General features: G+C 35.2%; 1 protein-coding gene across 3 annotated transcripts in view; it reads left to right on the top strand.

Moving 5' to 3' along the window:
• Positions 1-14,422, top strand: part of PIK3CA (phosphatidylinositol-4,5-bisphosphate 3-kinase catalytic subunit alpha) — a 75,985-nt gene that overhangs the window by 24,443 nt on the left and 37,120 nt on the right. Inside the window, exon 2 of one of the 3 annotated variants that reach the window (XM_054580715.1) lies at positions 9,755-10,004. The exons of 1 other annotated variant lie outside the window; for it this stretch is intronic. The gene's annotated coding sequence lies outside the window, so the exon portion shown is untranslated. Of the gene's footprint in view, positions 1-9,624; positions 10,005-14,422 lie in introns of those variants that run through there. One more of the 3 variants, XM_054580717.1, reaches the window with a different exon arrangement.

Below are 14,422 nucleotides of genomic sequence, written 5' to 3' on the forward strand. Positions count from 1 at the left end.
TTTGGTTAATGATGCAGTATTTTCTCTTATCTTAGAATTTTAATTAGCTTCTTTGCAATTTTCATCCGTCCCATCATTTTCTCTGTTTCTCAGCACTTTTATTTTGGTCTCTGTCTTTAATATTGGGGACTTCCCTCAAATGCATGAAGATCCTTGACTGTCATTCATATTTAAAAAGGCATTAAAAGCTGGTTGAAAGTCTGAGTTTGAAGGCAGAGCTCTTGTATAGCTAGACTGTGGTGTAGGAAGTCCCTAAATGCCACAGTCTCTGTAGGTTGGTTAGTTTCAGATCCTTTCCTGAAGAAAATCTACGATCCTTTCCTGAAGATCCTTTCCGTAGATCCTTTCCTGGAGAAAATCTACGATCTTGTGTCAGGAGCGCTTACTGTCTAGAGCTATACTGAAGAAAGGGGCTTTGGGTCTCACTAGACTCTCACATAAGCTCTGATTTTATCACAATTTGTGTCTATTTAAATCCAAAGTCTCTTGGATTTAGTTTTTCCAGAAACTACACATTCTGATTTCTAAAGGTAGAAAGTAATTGACTATACTAAGTGGAGTTTAGAGACCTGGGATTCTGATAATTCCAAGTATCTCCTAATCCCGAACCTTTCTGAGGTTCTGTTAGATTCACTTTCTTCTTATGTATAGGCATTTCAGTTTAATATTCGTCACCTCATTTTTCATTCTTTTTTACCTGTCTTTATATATTATGGTTTAGGGTTGCTGTTTTCTAGCTTCATCAAAGACAGTGTTTGGTTTTCTTATTCTCTTTATTTAGGACAACAAAGGTCTTTGATATTTTGAAATCAGAACACACTGTTCCGAAGCTCTTACCCCACCTCCTTACTGTGTCTTAGCAATCTTTTCATATCAGTACATACAGATCTGCATCATTCATTTTAAGATCTGTATCATGTTTCATAGAATGCTTTACTATAACTTGTGCAATTATTCTCTTATTAATAAATATTTTTGTTCTTCCTAGCCTTTGCTTTCATGAACATTGCTGCAATGAATATTCTTTATCCTACTTTCTGGTGAATTTTTACAAATATATCCATATAATAAATTCCTATTGATGGGATTTCCTAGTCTAACAATGTGAGCGTTTTAAATTTTGAATTATACTGTCAGATTGTCTTCTGGAAAGTTTACATTTCCACCAACAATCTGAGAATGCTATCTTTATAATGCTTTCATCAAGCTTAATTTTTTTCAGTCCAATAAGTAAAATATAGGAATGTATCATTGTTTTTATTTACATTTTTATTTTTCTTAAACTTATCCATTTAAATTTCTTTTCCTGCAAACTGCGTACTTGTAATATTTTTAATTGATCTTTTTACTGACTTGTCTAAGCTATTTGTAAATTACTCCCCAAAATTAGCCATTTGTCATATGGTTACAAATATATCTTCGCAGTTTGCCAATGGTCTTTCAGTTTGGTTTATGGTAATTCACCAAACTGAAATCTCAGACTTCTATTTAGTTATATTTATCCATCCTTTTCTATACGGCTTCTCAGTATTACAGTATTATTATTTATTAATATATGAATAAACTACAGTTTTCCTTTATATGAACAGTAACCAATTACATAATGGAAGAGAAAAATTCATTCGCAAAACTAACAAAAAAAAAAAGCCACTTATCTAGACAAAAACTTAATAAGCCGTAGTACAAAATAAACTTACATGAAGAAATCTTTTAAAAGTCTACTGAGAGGGCAAAGATTACTTGGATAGGACAAAAAAGCACTAATGATAAAAAAGATTGGATAAATAGGACTTTATCAAAATTAAATGAGCAAATTTTTTGCACATTAAAAGACAATATAAGTAAAATGACTAGATATGCCAGAGAAGAGAAAAAATAGTACTTACAAGTGACAAAAAAGTATATTCAGAATATGTAATCTCTGAAATCACTTTTTAAAAATCAACTATCTAATAAAAATATGTAAGAGACTAAAACAGACATTTCAGAGAAGATATACAGTCAATAAGTACATGAAAAAATATTTCAACATTATTAGTCATCAATAAATGCAAATTAAAGCACTATGGTTTTCATTTGTAAAGATACCACTATCTACCCACTAGAATAGCTAAAAAAGAAAAAAAAACAACTGAATAGTTATTAAGATACAGAGCAACTATAGCTCTCATTTATTGCTAGGAGAAATACAAAAATGGTCTACCACTTCAGAGAACTAGTAGGCAGTTTCTTACAAAATTAAATATAACGTTATGTGTCAGGAGGTCACTAAGACCATGGACAGGTTCTGTGGTTTGCTAGGAGGACTCAGCACTCAGTGTGTAACTGTACTCATGGTTACAGCAAAGGATACAAAGCACAGTTAGCAAAGGGAAAAGTTACATGGGAAAAATCCAGGGGAGACTAGGTGCAAACTTCTAAGGGTCCTCTCTCAGTAGATTCACACAAGATAGTTAATTCCCTCAGCAAGGAATGGAGACAACACACATGAAATTAACCAACCAGGAAAGCTGGTTAGAGACAGTGCACAAGTATTTTATTAGAGGCTGATTCCTCTGCCCAGCACATACCCAGATTCTGGAAGGAAAGCTGGTATTCAACAGAAACCATACTGTTTCATGAACACTTTGGGCACAGTGAGCCACCCTTATCAGGGAGTGGGAATCTTCTCAAAATCCAAGTTGTAAGTACCCAGACACAACCAAGGAATGGCTTTACAAGCAGGGTTTTTAAAGGATAAGCAGTCAGCCTGCATACTATACAACCAATATTTCACTCCTATTTACCAAAAGAAATGAAAATACATGTCCACTTAAAGACAAAAGACTGATATAAGCCAAAAGTGGAAACACCTCCTGTATTCAACAACTGGAGAATAAACAAGTATATTTGGACTGATACTTCATTATTAAAAGAACCAATTACTGATACATTAACGACCTTGATCAATCTCAAAAACAGTATGTTAAGCAAAAGAAACCAAACACAAGAGTATACACTGTGTGATTTGATTTATGTGGCTTTAAGAAGCACTGAAAGTCATTATAATTACAGAAATCAAAATGTTATTATCTGAGGCCAGAGAGAGAAATTAATTGGGAAAGAGCATGAAGGAATGCTCTGGGGTAATAGAAATTTTGTATGTCTTATTTTATGTGGTGGTTACATGGAATAAAAATTATCAAAAGTCATCAAACAACATATAACAGGATATCTGCAGTTCATTGTTAATAGTTCAATGAAAAAATAACTACTGATGAACATTGAAAAATAGACTTAGATAAGTGGAAATACATACTTGAATAGAAAGGATAACTTGTGAAAATGTCAGTTCTCCGTAAATTAGTTTAAATCAAAGGTTCTCAGTCAAAATACCAACATTTTGCTTTGATCTTTGGTCTTGAACTTAACAAAAACTATTTTAAAGCTTATCTGGCATTATAAACCAGATTTTAATGAGACTGTGAAAAGACTGTAGGAAAGGCATTTAGGCTGAGTTTAAAGGGTAAATATGATTGAAATGGCAACAAATGGAAATAGAGGTAAGAGATCATAGATCCTGTTTAAAAAGGCAAAGAAGACTGATCCAGTAGGATTAGAGCTCGAAGTGTGGTTTTAAAAAAAAGTAAGAGCCGAGTATAGTTGTGGTGAGGCTTTGAGTTTCAGCTCTACATAAACTGTAGATACTAAAGGGTCACCATATTATTTTAATTAAGTAACAGTATGTATGTATTTTAGGTAGGCAGTTCTAGTGGCACTGTGAACAATGAATTGGGGAAGGGAGAAATTGAATAATGTATGCTTCCAGGTCCTTTTGCTTTCGTTCATACTGCCGATTTAACCTGCTGCGACTTTCTCCTCGTTCTGTACCTGTCAGAAATCCTTTTCTTTCATAAAGTGCAACTCCCTTAAAAACACACACACATAATACACACAGTTCCTCCTGTGACTACTACATGCTGCCTTGTAGCTTGGATAATAAAGTTTGGAACTCTGTCCTTATCATCTTCATTTATATACATGCAGGATTTACTCTTTTTTCCTTCTCTTTTCCATCACCCATCCCTTCACTTTAATTGCCAGTATCTTATGGATAGCAGTTTCTTAATGAATGCTTGTATAATTAGAGAGAGGTAAGTGTTCCATATGAGAATTCTTTAGGGTCTAAGAGCAATAGAGAAGATGGCCCAAAAATAAATAAATAAAGTGATGAATTTGAGGGCGATTTAATGGGTGGAAATGACATCATCATGCAAGAGGAGTTGAGAACTCCAAAGGTTCTATCTAACCTTGGAGATTGAGAGAGAGTTGGTGTCATGAAAAATGCCCACATTTGAGTAATTAGCAAAGTAAAAGACACCAACAAAAGAAGAGGCCAGAAAAAATACCGTAGAAAGTTATTTTAACTTTTATCAGGGAAGTTTTGATGGGGGAAACTTCAGTTAAATCATTCATAGCATCAATAGGTCCGTCCTTTTGCAATTTTAACCTTTTAATAGGGAAAAGAAGATGAGGTATAAAATATGAACCTGAGTTCAGCAACACTGAAAGGAAAAGAAATCAACAGAGACAAGAGGGAAGGAGGGAGGGGCGGGCAGGGAAAGGGAAGGGAAGGGGAAAGTCAAGGAACATATAGCAAGGACTCATGGACAAAACCAAAGGGGAAGAGCTGAGGGAGGGAAGGAGGGAGGGGGCAAGGGAAAGTGGTGGGGGGAGGCAGAGACAAATGTATTTAAAAATAAATAAATAAAGGGGAAAAAATGAAAAAAACTGTGAACCTGAGAACTCTTTAATATTTAACATTATGGAAATAAATATTCACTTTTAGAATATTCTTTAGGTATATTTGCAGTTACTTTGTAATATAAACTGAGTCAAATACTGAGGGAGAGGTTGGGCGGGGGGAGTGAGTGAGTGAATGAGTGTGTGTGTGTGTTTGTCCTGGGAAAATGACAGCCTGACAGGACGAAAAACAAAAGACCCAGGCTGAAAATGACTAGACTATAGGTTGTTTTTCTGTCACCATGCACCAGATATGTAGAGTAACAAAAGCAGACAGATGGACAATTCTGCTGGTTTTGGCATATTCACATAGAGAAAAGAAACATTCTGTTTCTTTTATTCAGAAAAGTAATTTCTAGTCTAAATTACTGATTTCAGTAATGTTTCATATCCTGATCAAAGAAACATTTTTTTTTACCCTGAAGATAATGACTCATGCTTTTCTCAGAATTTTGCTTTTGTGGAAATTAAAGTGCAGTAATAAATACAGCAGTGTTATTTGTATCTTATAACTTGCTAGTGATACTATTGTGATAGACTACTGGTAAGATACGAGTATTGTAAAACCAATATTAACTAAGGAATCAACACAAGTTTTAATTACTGTATTTGCCATGTATAATGCTCACTGTTTTGCCCAAATTTTTGAGGGAAAAATAAGGATGCACATTATACGTATACAGTACTAATTCTGTATATAAATGTTTTTAATTCTTTTATTTATGCTTATGCATTAAAAGTATAACTCTAGAAAGCAATAACAATATCCGTATGCAAAATAATACCCTTTATAATATAAAAAATAAGTATCTAAGCATAAATAAACAAAAAATTGAATTAAAAAATTAAAATGAAATATTTTTTTTTCTCGGAAAGTTTGGGCCAAAACCATGGGTGCACATTATACATAGGAGTGCATTAAGGATGCATGGCAAAATACAGTAGTTGCTTTCTAGAGATGTGAAAGTATATTTTTTAAACTAGTAAGCTAATTATTGTGATTTTCTCAATTATGCTATGAAACAGAACCCATACTTTTTTTTATTATTGTTCTATAACAGTTGTCCCAGTTTCTCCCCGTTGCTCTCTAGTCCCCTGCCCACGCCCCCTCCCCCTCCCACAGTCAATTCCCCCTGTTGTCCCTGTCCAAGAACACATACTTTCATCTTTTAAAAAAATACTAATCATTTCAGGGTTTATGACAGAAGATAAATGTCTGACCTCCAATATTTTTCTATCTTTTCTTTTTTTTTTTGCCCCTGAAAATTGGTATGGGAGCACAGACCAGTGTGCCTCCATTCTTTGCGTGTCTTTCACAAAGTGAAAACTTGCTGGTTCCATTCCTGGTCAGGGAACATGCCTGGTTTGCGGGTGTGGTCCCAACTCAGGTTACATACAAAAGACAACCAATCGATGTTTTTTTCTCTCTCTCTCTCTCTCTCTCTCTCTCTCGTTCTCCCTCCCTTCCCCTCTCTCTAAAAACAAACAAACAATAAATAAAATCTTTTGTAAAAATTGGTATGAGAGTGTCAAATTATAATCACATTAGACCTGAAAATAACTATCAGGTAGATATTATTGGTATTGACTAGATGAAATTGAAAGCTTATGATCCATTTTGATTTAACTTAATCTTCCAATTTAAGAACTAGAGCTTCTAGTATGCTCTTTATGTACTATAATAGATGCTCTCTGAGTTTCCATCATATCCGAATTCTCTATCCTCTATCATTGTAATAGCCATTATTGGACACGCCCTCCAAAGTCTCTGTTAATGACCCCCATAGTAGTTCTCTCCAGTCTAGGGATTGTCCTTTATCTTTTTATTTCAACCTTTGCAATCATTTCCCTCTCTCGAGGCACTACTCCCCAGGAAAGGTTTAGAATTTTAGTTCTTTAAGTTCCCCTTTTCAAACTTTCTTACATATCTCTGTGTCTTTAATTTTATTAAAATTAGCTAATGAATCAGTTGGGAAAATAGTTTAATGGCTTATGTTAAATAATCAGTTTAAAAGTTTTTATCAGTTGACTTTAAACTGATTTTTAAGGAAGCACTTTAACTTACCGCATTATCGTAAGGTAATCTATTGTTTAACTGCTTGCCTTAGGTGTTCAACTGATGACATATTGAGCATCAGTGAATAAAAAAGGTAATATTCTACTTACTGGTCATTTATGTTGCTGTTTTTATACAGTTACACCTATTTCAGTGTGCCATTCTTACTGATCTCATTCTAAGATTTAGTAACTATAATTTCCCAGGTAGTTGGTATGTTGTACTGCATCAAGTATAAGTGAACAGTAAATGGTTGAAAGAGCAAAGTAAAGACCATCTATTAATACTTCTTTCCCATCATTAAGTGCATTCTGAAATACCTTGCCCACATTGTATTGGTTTAAAAAAAAGTTTAATTTTTTAGAATATCTGTGATGCCACATTATTGTTACTGTCATTCGTAGGACTACTCTTCACATCTTGGCTAGGTGATACCTGTATTAAAATTAAGCTATCCTCTCTCTAATTGTACTGCTAGAAGATCTCTATTTCTTTGCTATTCTGCATTACTTCAAATTTTGCCAATTTACTGAAGTAGCCCTTTACCAAAGATCAAATACTGAAGGATGATAGATCACTATTGAAATTGGTCAATAATTGCTCACAGTGAAGTTTTTCACCATTACTAGTGTAATATTCTGGGCCTGACCAGTATGGCTCAGTGGGTTGGGCATTGTCCTGCAAATCCAAAGGTCACCAGTTCGATTCCTGGTCAGGGCACATGTCTGGGTTTTGGGCCAGGTCCCCCAGTTGCGGGGACATGTGGGAGACAGCCAATTGATGTTTCTCTCGCACGTCAATGTTTCTTTCCCACTTTCGCCCTCCCTTCTCCCTCTCTAAAAATAAATAAACCTTTAAAAAAATATTCTGTTATTACCAGAAATGGAGCAGATGGCAAACAATTACATCAGAATATGATGTTACATTTGGTCTTTATCATTTAGAAAGCAAAGTTTTTAAATAAAATTTCTACTGTATTTCATGTCTTTCATCCAGTGCTGTAGCATTCCTCTTGAAATATAGTGGTGCCTGTGGATATACTTGTATAGTGTCCACTGAACAGATAATATGTATCTTATATTCATTTGAGTAAATAGCGCCACCCTGCACAACTATCATTTAGAATCAGAAGACAGAGGAAGAGCTTTCCAGACAAGAAAAAGCTAAAGGAGTTCATCACCACCAAACCAGTATTTTATGAGATGTTGAAGGGTCTTCTTTAAGAAGAGTAAGATAAAAATATGAACAATAAAATGGCAATAAATACATATATATCAACAGTTGAATCTAAAACACAAAATGAATGAACAAGCAAAACAGAAACAGAATCCTAGATACAGAGAATGTTTTGATGGTTGGCAGTTGGGAGGGGGTCAGGGGGATGGATAAAAAAGGTAAAGGAATTAAGAAGTACAAATTGGTCACAGAAATGTCGTGGGGATATAAAGTACAGCATAGGGAATATAGCAGCAAAAGAACATACATGCATGACCCGTGTACGTAGATAATGATGTTATGATTGCCTGAGGAATTGGGGTAGGTTGGGTAGAAGGGGGCAAATGCATAAAAATTGGGACAACTGTAATGGCATAAACAATAAAATATAATTTAAATTTAAAAAATAACACAGGACTCTCCCTGTCCAAAAAAAAAAATACTCCATATTTTTAAGCTAATGTTTTTGATTCACTTACCAGCAGGCTCTTTCTCTGCTTCAAAGCAAATTGATGGAGTCCATTTACATTTCCTCCCTAGCCTGTCAGTATTGGCAGAATCACTACCGTGATCCCTGCAGCACTGTCTGGACCTTGTCATTTGATTTTGAAAATGTCCTTGCAGCAGCCAATTACAGCAATGATAAGCAAATATCTTCTTTGTTCATGTTTATGCATGGTTGTATGTAATCATAGGCGCAGACACCATAGCTGCAGTTTTATGACACTTGGCTTCAGGAAATGGGGAATCTTTCGGAGACCAGAGACCATGACGGGGCTTTATGATTGGTCTCTGATTCTCCCAAATCATTCGGCCTTCTGGCAGATCGCACAAGTCTGGAATGTTGAGTTGGTCAAAAATGAGAATAATACTCCAAAGAGACCTATGAACTATACCTGGATGCAATTAACTGAACATACTGTGTCTGCTAGTAGCCCCAATCAAAGTTGCTAGCTCCATCTTTATTGCATTGAACTAAACTGAAAATCTCCTATTTTGAAATTTTGGATTTTTTTTCCTCTGTGGACACAAACTACCTGTTCTCTGCAAGGAAATAGAGTGACAGTTTCTACTGAGAGACCCCCTAGCTAACCTAAGTTTTACTTTGCTTACAGTATCAGTATAGAGTTGGCATTTGTCAAGAAAGACCATTAAATTTATCAGTGGGATGCAGAAAGGTTTTAATGCATCTGGGCAATGGATGGGGTACCACCAGAACGGGTAATACTTGACTACATGCCTCAATAATGACTAAATTGTCTTCATCTTGTGACATAAATAAGGTAGCTGTTCATTTTTGATGGAGAGAAAATGTGAAGGAAGTGTTTTCCAAAAGTTCATCCACCCTCACCCATAGTAGCAGGAAGACTTGAAAAAAAAAAACAAGTGAAGTATTTAAAACCATGGAAAGGCTTTTGAAGGCATTATACTATAGCAGAAAAAAACAAAGAGGAAAGGCCACTTACAAGCTTCAGGGAGAGAAGTTCCCATTTCTGATGGTTTACGGAAATATTTTGCTTTTGCCTTGTTTATTATACAGGTCTGTAAAAGAATCAAGTAAACTAAAAGATACATTGCTAGTGTTACTTTTTCTAGATGCTCTTAATCTAATTAAAATGTTTAATCTAGATATTATTAAACTCTTCATGAATTTAGCTGGGCCCTGGATGATGTACTCTTTTGTCTCTTCTTTCTCCTTAGATAACCAGCAGCCAGGAAATAACTATTTTACAAATCAACCAAGTCCAGGATGGTATTAGCTTCATTAGGGCAAGAAAAAGTGAAGTTACTTTTAATGAAGCCCCCAGGCTCTTGAAAGAAAAAGAGAGGAGTGTTAGCTTTGATCTCGACTTTAAATTGAAAAGTAGAGCCCTTTTATACTTCTTTCTTAAGTGAACCCATCAATCAAGAAAGGAACAATGTGTGGTTGGCATCACTTGTGTGATTTCAGGTAATAAATGGACTTTATTCCTGAAGTACGTGGGATATGGGTCTCATCTGTAACAGGGAATTACAAAGTCCTGTGAGCTTCAGTCTTTGGTTATCAGTAATAAGTTCGCTTATAAACTTTTACTTGTAAAAGGTTGAGCTTTCAGGACATTTTGTGTTCCATGGGAATTAAAATTTTTTGCTTAACAGAAAATTGGAATAACATTTCAAGAACCTCTTCATATTTTCCATTTCCTTTATAGTAGGCTGTTTTCCTTACTAAGCTGGTCTTTTAATTGATCTCATTGGTTAAATTTTCATGGAGGCAATAAGATGTGTAATCAGGCCTCTATTTTCATTGTCTTTTTGAAAACACACACACACACACACACACCCACACACACCCACACCCACACACACACCCACACACACACACACACACCCCCACACACACCCCCTTAAATGTAGGTACAGCTGCCAAAATTAAATACCTTAGGGTTATCTCTCTCTTTATGTAAAAGAGACTACTTTGTAAACATTTTACAAGGAAAGTTTTTTTCTCATTAAAATGTATAATGTATCTAATAATCTAAGATTAATTATTTATCAGACTACATTTCAGTACTGGCTCTTAGGTTTGTTTACTGCTTTTGATTCTGCTACTCACACTACATTCTTTTAACCTACCTTAACAGAGTTCTTGTTCACATTTACTGATAACTAAAAGTCTACATTGGTATGGGCATTACTCACCTAGATCTAAATTGTTTGTCATTATTTTTAAAAATCCATTAGCACAGACCCTTTCTAAGCCCATCCATGGACGTAATATTAAGAGATCTTTGTCTTAAATAATTCATTAGCTCTCCGAAATGTATTTTTATAACCCCTTTCATCATACTATGAATTTCACAGTGAAAATGAATTGCACCCCCTACTAAAGAAATTTGAATTTTCTACATATTAGTCATGAAAACTTGAGTTTCCACCCTGAAGTTGTTAAGGTCTCTGTGAATCACTAAAAAGGATGAGTTAAAACTGTTTTCTCATGGTCAGCTTGTAAAGGTCAGTGAAGGACAGCATTTTGAAAGAAATGGATAATATGCATCTTTCCAGAGCAAGTGTATATTACAGCTGTTCCCTTGGACTCACTCCAACAACAGCTCAGTGCCTCTTAGAGGAAGAGAATTTTAGAGGCTCTAACTGGGGCCCAGAAAAATTGTAGTGAAAGACACTTGCTTCCCATGAATATCCACTGCAGTGAAATTTATTTAAAATCATGCGTCTTATCCCTCACAGAATAATTATCCCAAGTATCTTCTCAATACTTTTATCTTTTATAAGACATCTTCTTTCACCTCTTTTTTTGGCTATCATTATTGCTACTTCTTTTCGTGCAGGCTCTTGTTACATTTTCCTTGAGATTATTTCAACAGTTTAGTTTTCCTACTTACTCCTCTATCCTCTAGGACTATAGTGACCTCAGACAAGACCCTATCTTGGAAAAGTTCAGTCTAGCAGGAAGCCAAACATGGATGTAGATAATTTTAATAAGAATATGTTAAGGTATAATCATGGAAATACATGTAAGAGGCTGGGTCACATTTTAAAAGGAAGTAATTAAATCTGGAAATATTTAAAGGAACTTTTAAGGAGAGTTATCAGACCATAGAATTACTAATCCACACTATAATCATGCTATTTCTATAGCGAGTTTAGAGGCAAGTTTTGTTCTCTTACTCTAAATCACACTAAAGATTCATTTGGTAATTTTTTAAAAAGGAAATCTTATTTTCTAGTGAATGAACAAATAAAATGTACAACTGAGTTAGCCACAAAACTACATGTTAATGTTTTCTTGTTGACCTGTCTGAGAATGAGGGTGGAAAAATACTGTCAACATATATCTAAATATACGTATTTATAAATGTGTCAGTTAAATCAGATGAAAGTATTTGTAAAACCTGTGGTCATTCAACAAACATTTATGCAGCTTCTATATTTACAGAGCATAGATATCTGGAAAATACAAACTGCTTATTTTAGCAAATTGTGGCTGTTTGAGATGATTAAGCTGCCAATGGAGTCAATATACATATCCCCTAACTTTGCAAGTGTATAGTTCAATATAACTTTATTATTTTTAATGATTTTATGATGCACATACAATATTGATATTTAAAGACAAATAACTATTTTAAACATAAAGCATTTCTGAAATCGAAACCTGAATTTAAAATATCTGAAGTATATTCTATGTATATTTTTAATTAAATTTATTGGAGTAACATTGCTTAATAAGATTACATAAATTTTAAGTGTACATTTCTATATATTGTATATACAAGGTCTGTCCAGAAAAAGTCCAACCATTATATTAACAATTAACCATTGTTAATATGAGACCAGTTTGCACAACATCGATATAACCTGGCAGCCAAGGAGAGTGGACTGGAATGCACATGCATGAGCAGTGACGACGTCACTGTTCTAGTCAGTGGGGGCTATAGATGCTGTTGAATGAGCAGGTGTACTGTGTGGCTGTCCCATTCAAAATGACAGAGCGAATAGAGCAGTGAATCTGCACCAAATTTTGCATTAAGCTTCAACATACTTCCATGGAAATTATTTGGATGATTCAGAAGGATACATCTATGGGCAACTGGTGATTGGCCACTTCATCACAACACCACTCCTGCTCATGCATCATATCCTCTGCAGGGTTTTTATGTGAAACATCAAATCACTCGGGTGACCCAGCCCCTCTACAGCCCAGATCTGGCGCCCTGCGACCTCTAGCTTTTCCCAAAACTAAAATCACCTTTGAAAGGGAAGAGATTTCAGACCATTGATGAGATTTAGGAAAATATGAGGCAGCTGATGGCAATTGGGAGAACTGTGTGAGGTCCCAAGGTGCCTACTTTGAAGGGGACTTAAGCATCATTGTCCTGAGTACAATGTTTCCTGTATCTTGTATCTTCTTCAATAAATAATTTTTATATTGCATGGCTGGATACTTTCTGGACAGGTCTCGTATATTCTATTATGTATATATCACATTGTGTACTCACACCCAAAGTCGGGTCTCCTTCAGTCACCATATATTTGACCCCCTTTACCCTCTTGAATCACTTCATATATACTCTAAAGTAATCAAGTCAGCAAAAGTCTCTGCAGTGTTAGGCTGTATTTATAGAAACATAACCCAAATAATAGTTTCCTGTACTCTGCCTTGGTGATATTGACTCTAGAATATTGTACTAGATTTTGGTTGCCGTACTTTGAGATGAATATTAGCAAAAGAGCACATCCAATGATGACAAAGATGATGATAGTTATCTTGCTTTAATTATGGTGAAAGGAGTTTCGGAGGTAAAGAGACCTAGGGAAAAATCTTACCACTGTCAAGTATGTGAAAAATAGAGAAGGCAGGCAGAACTGATGAAGAAGTTTAGGAATAACAACCATTAGGAATAACTTAGAAGTACTCCACAGGTAGTATATCAGGTAGTGAACCTTCAACAGTGAGAAATATCCATTTAAGTGACTTCTGAAAAACTTTCCCAGTTCAAGATTTTAACTTCACTGGCTAAAATTAATGTTTGTTCTCTCCCCAAAGGACATGGATTGCAAGTGTAGGACTATAGTTGCAAAGGTGAGGTTGGGGATTAGTCATTATGCATTTAGAAAATTCTCCCACTTACATCAGGTCATTCTAAAACCTTATCAGAGATCAGCAAACTTTTTTTCTTAACAGGCCAGATAGTAAATATTTTAGGCTTTGCAGGCTGCATGGTCTCCATAGCACCTGCTCAACTCTATTGTTATAATTGAAGGCATACGAAGGCATCGTTGATAATATGTAAACACAGTTTATTGGCTGTGTCCCAATTAAATTTTATTTTCAAAAGCAGGTGGTAACCTGGATTTTCACCGTGGACCATAGTTTGACAGACTGTACCTTAAATGATGAAATCTGGAAATATCCTTCTAAGTGAAGAAAGACTTTCAATTTAGGAGTTAAAAAACAAATTGTTAAAATGACCTTGTTTTCTTGGACTAAAAGAGTGCACATCAAATGTTCAAAATTTAAATTGCCCAATGTATTAAGAAACCTTCCACTATAAAAGTCAAATGACAGTAGAGAGTCTGAGACAATTTTCTGCTGTTCATATTTGCTCTTATTTTGTACTTCAAGGTATCTTTTCTCCTGCTGAGCAAAACCATCTACTCCACTTGGACTGCTAATGCACACCCAACCCTTACCAAGAAGGAAATGCAGGTTCAGGCTCTCTAAGAACTAAAGAGGTTTACTGACTCCTGCCAAAACAGTAATTTTTAAAAAATTATTTATATTATAGAGAGGGAGAGGGAGGGAGAAAGAGAGGGTGAGAAACACCAATGTGTGGTTGCCTCTTGCGTGCCTCCCTCCTGGGGACC

This window comes from Pteronotus mesoamericanus, unplaced genomic scaffold (assembly GCF_021234165.1).
Source record: "Pteronotus mesoamericanus isolate MK-2021 breed Mesoamerican mustached bat unplaced genomic scaffold, CSHL_Meso_final contig_116, whole genome shotgun sequence".
Classification (NCBI taxonomy): domain Eukaryota; kingdom Metazoa; phylum Chordata; class Mammalia; order Chiroptera; family Mormoopidae; genus Pteronotus; species Pteronotus mesoamericanus.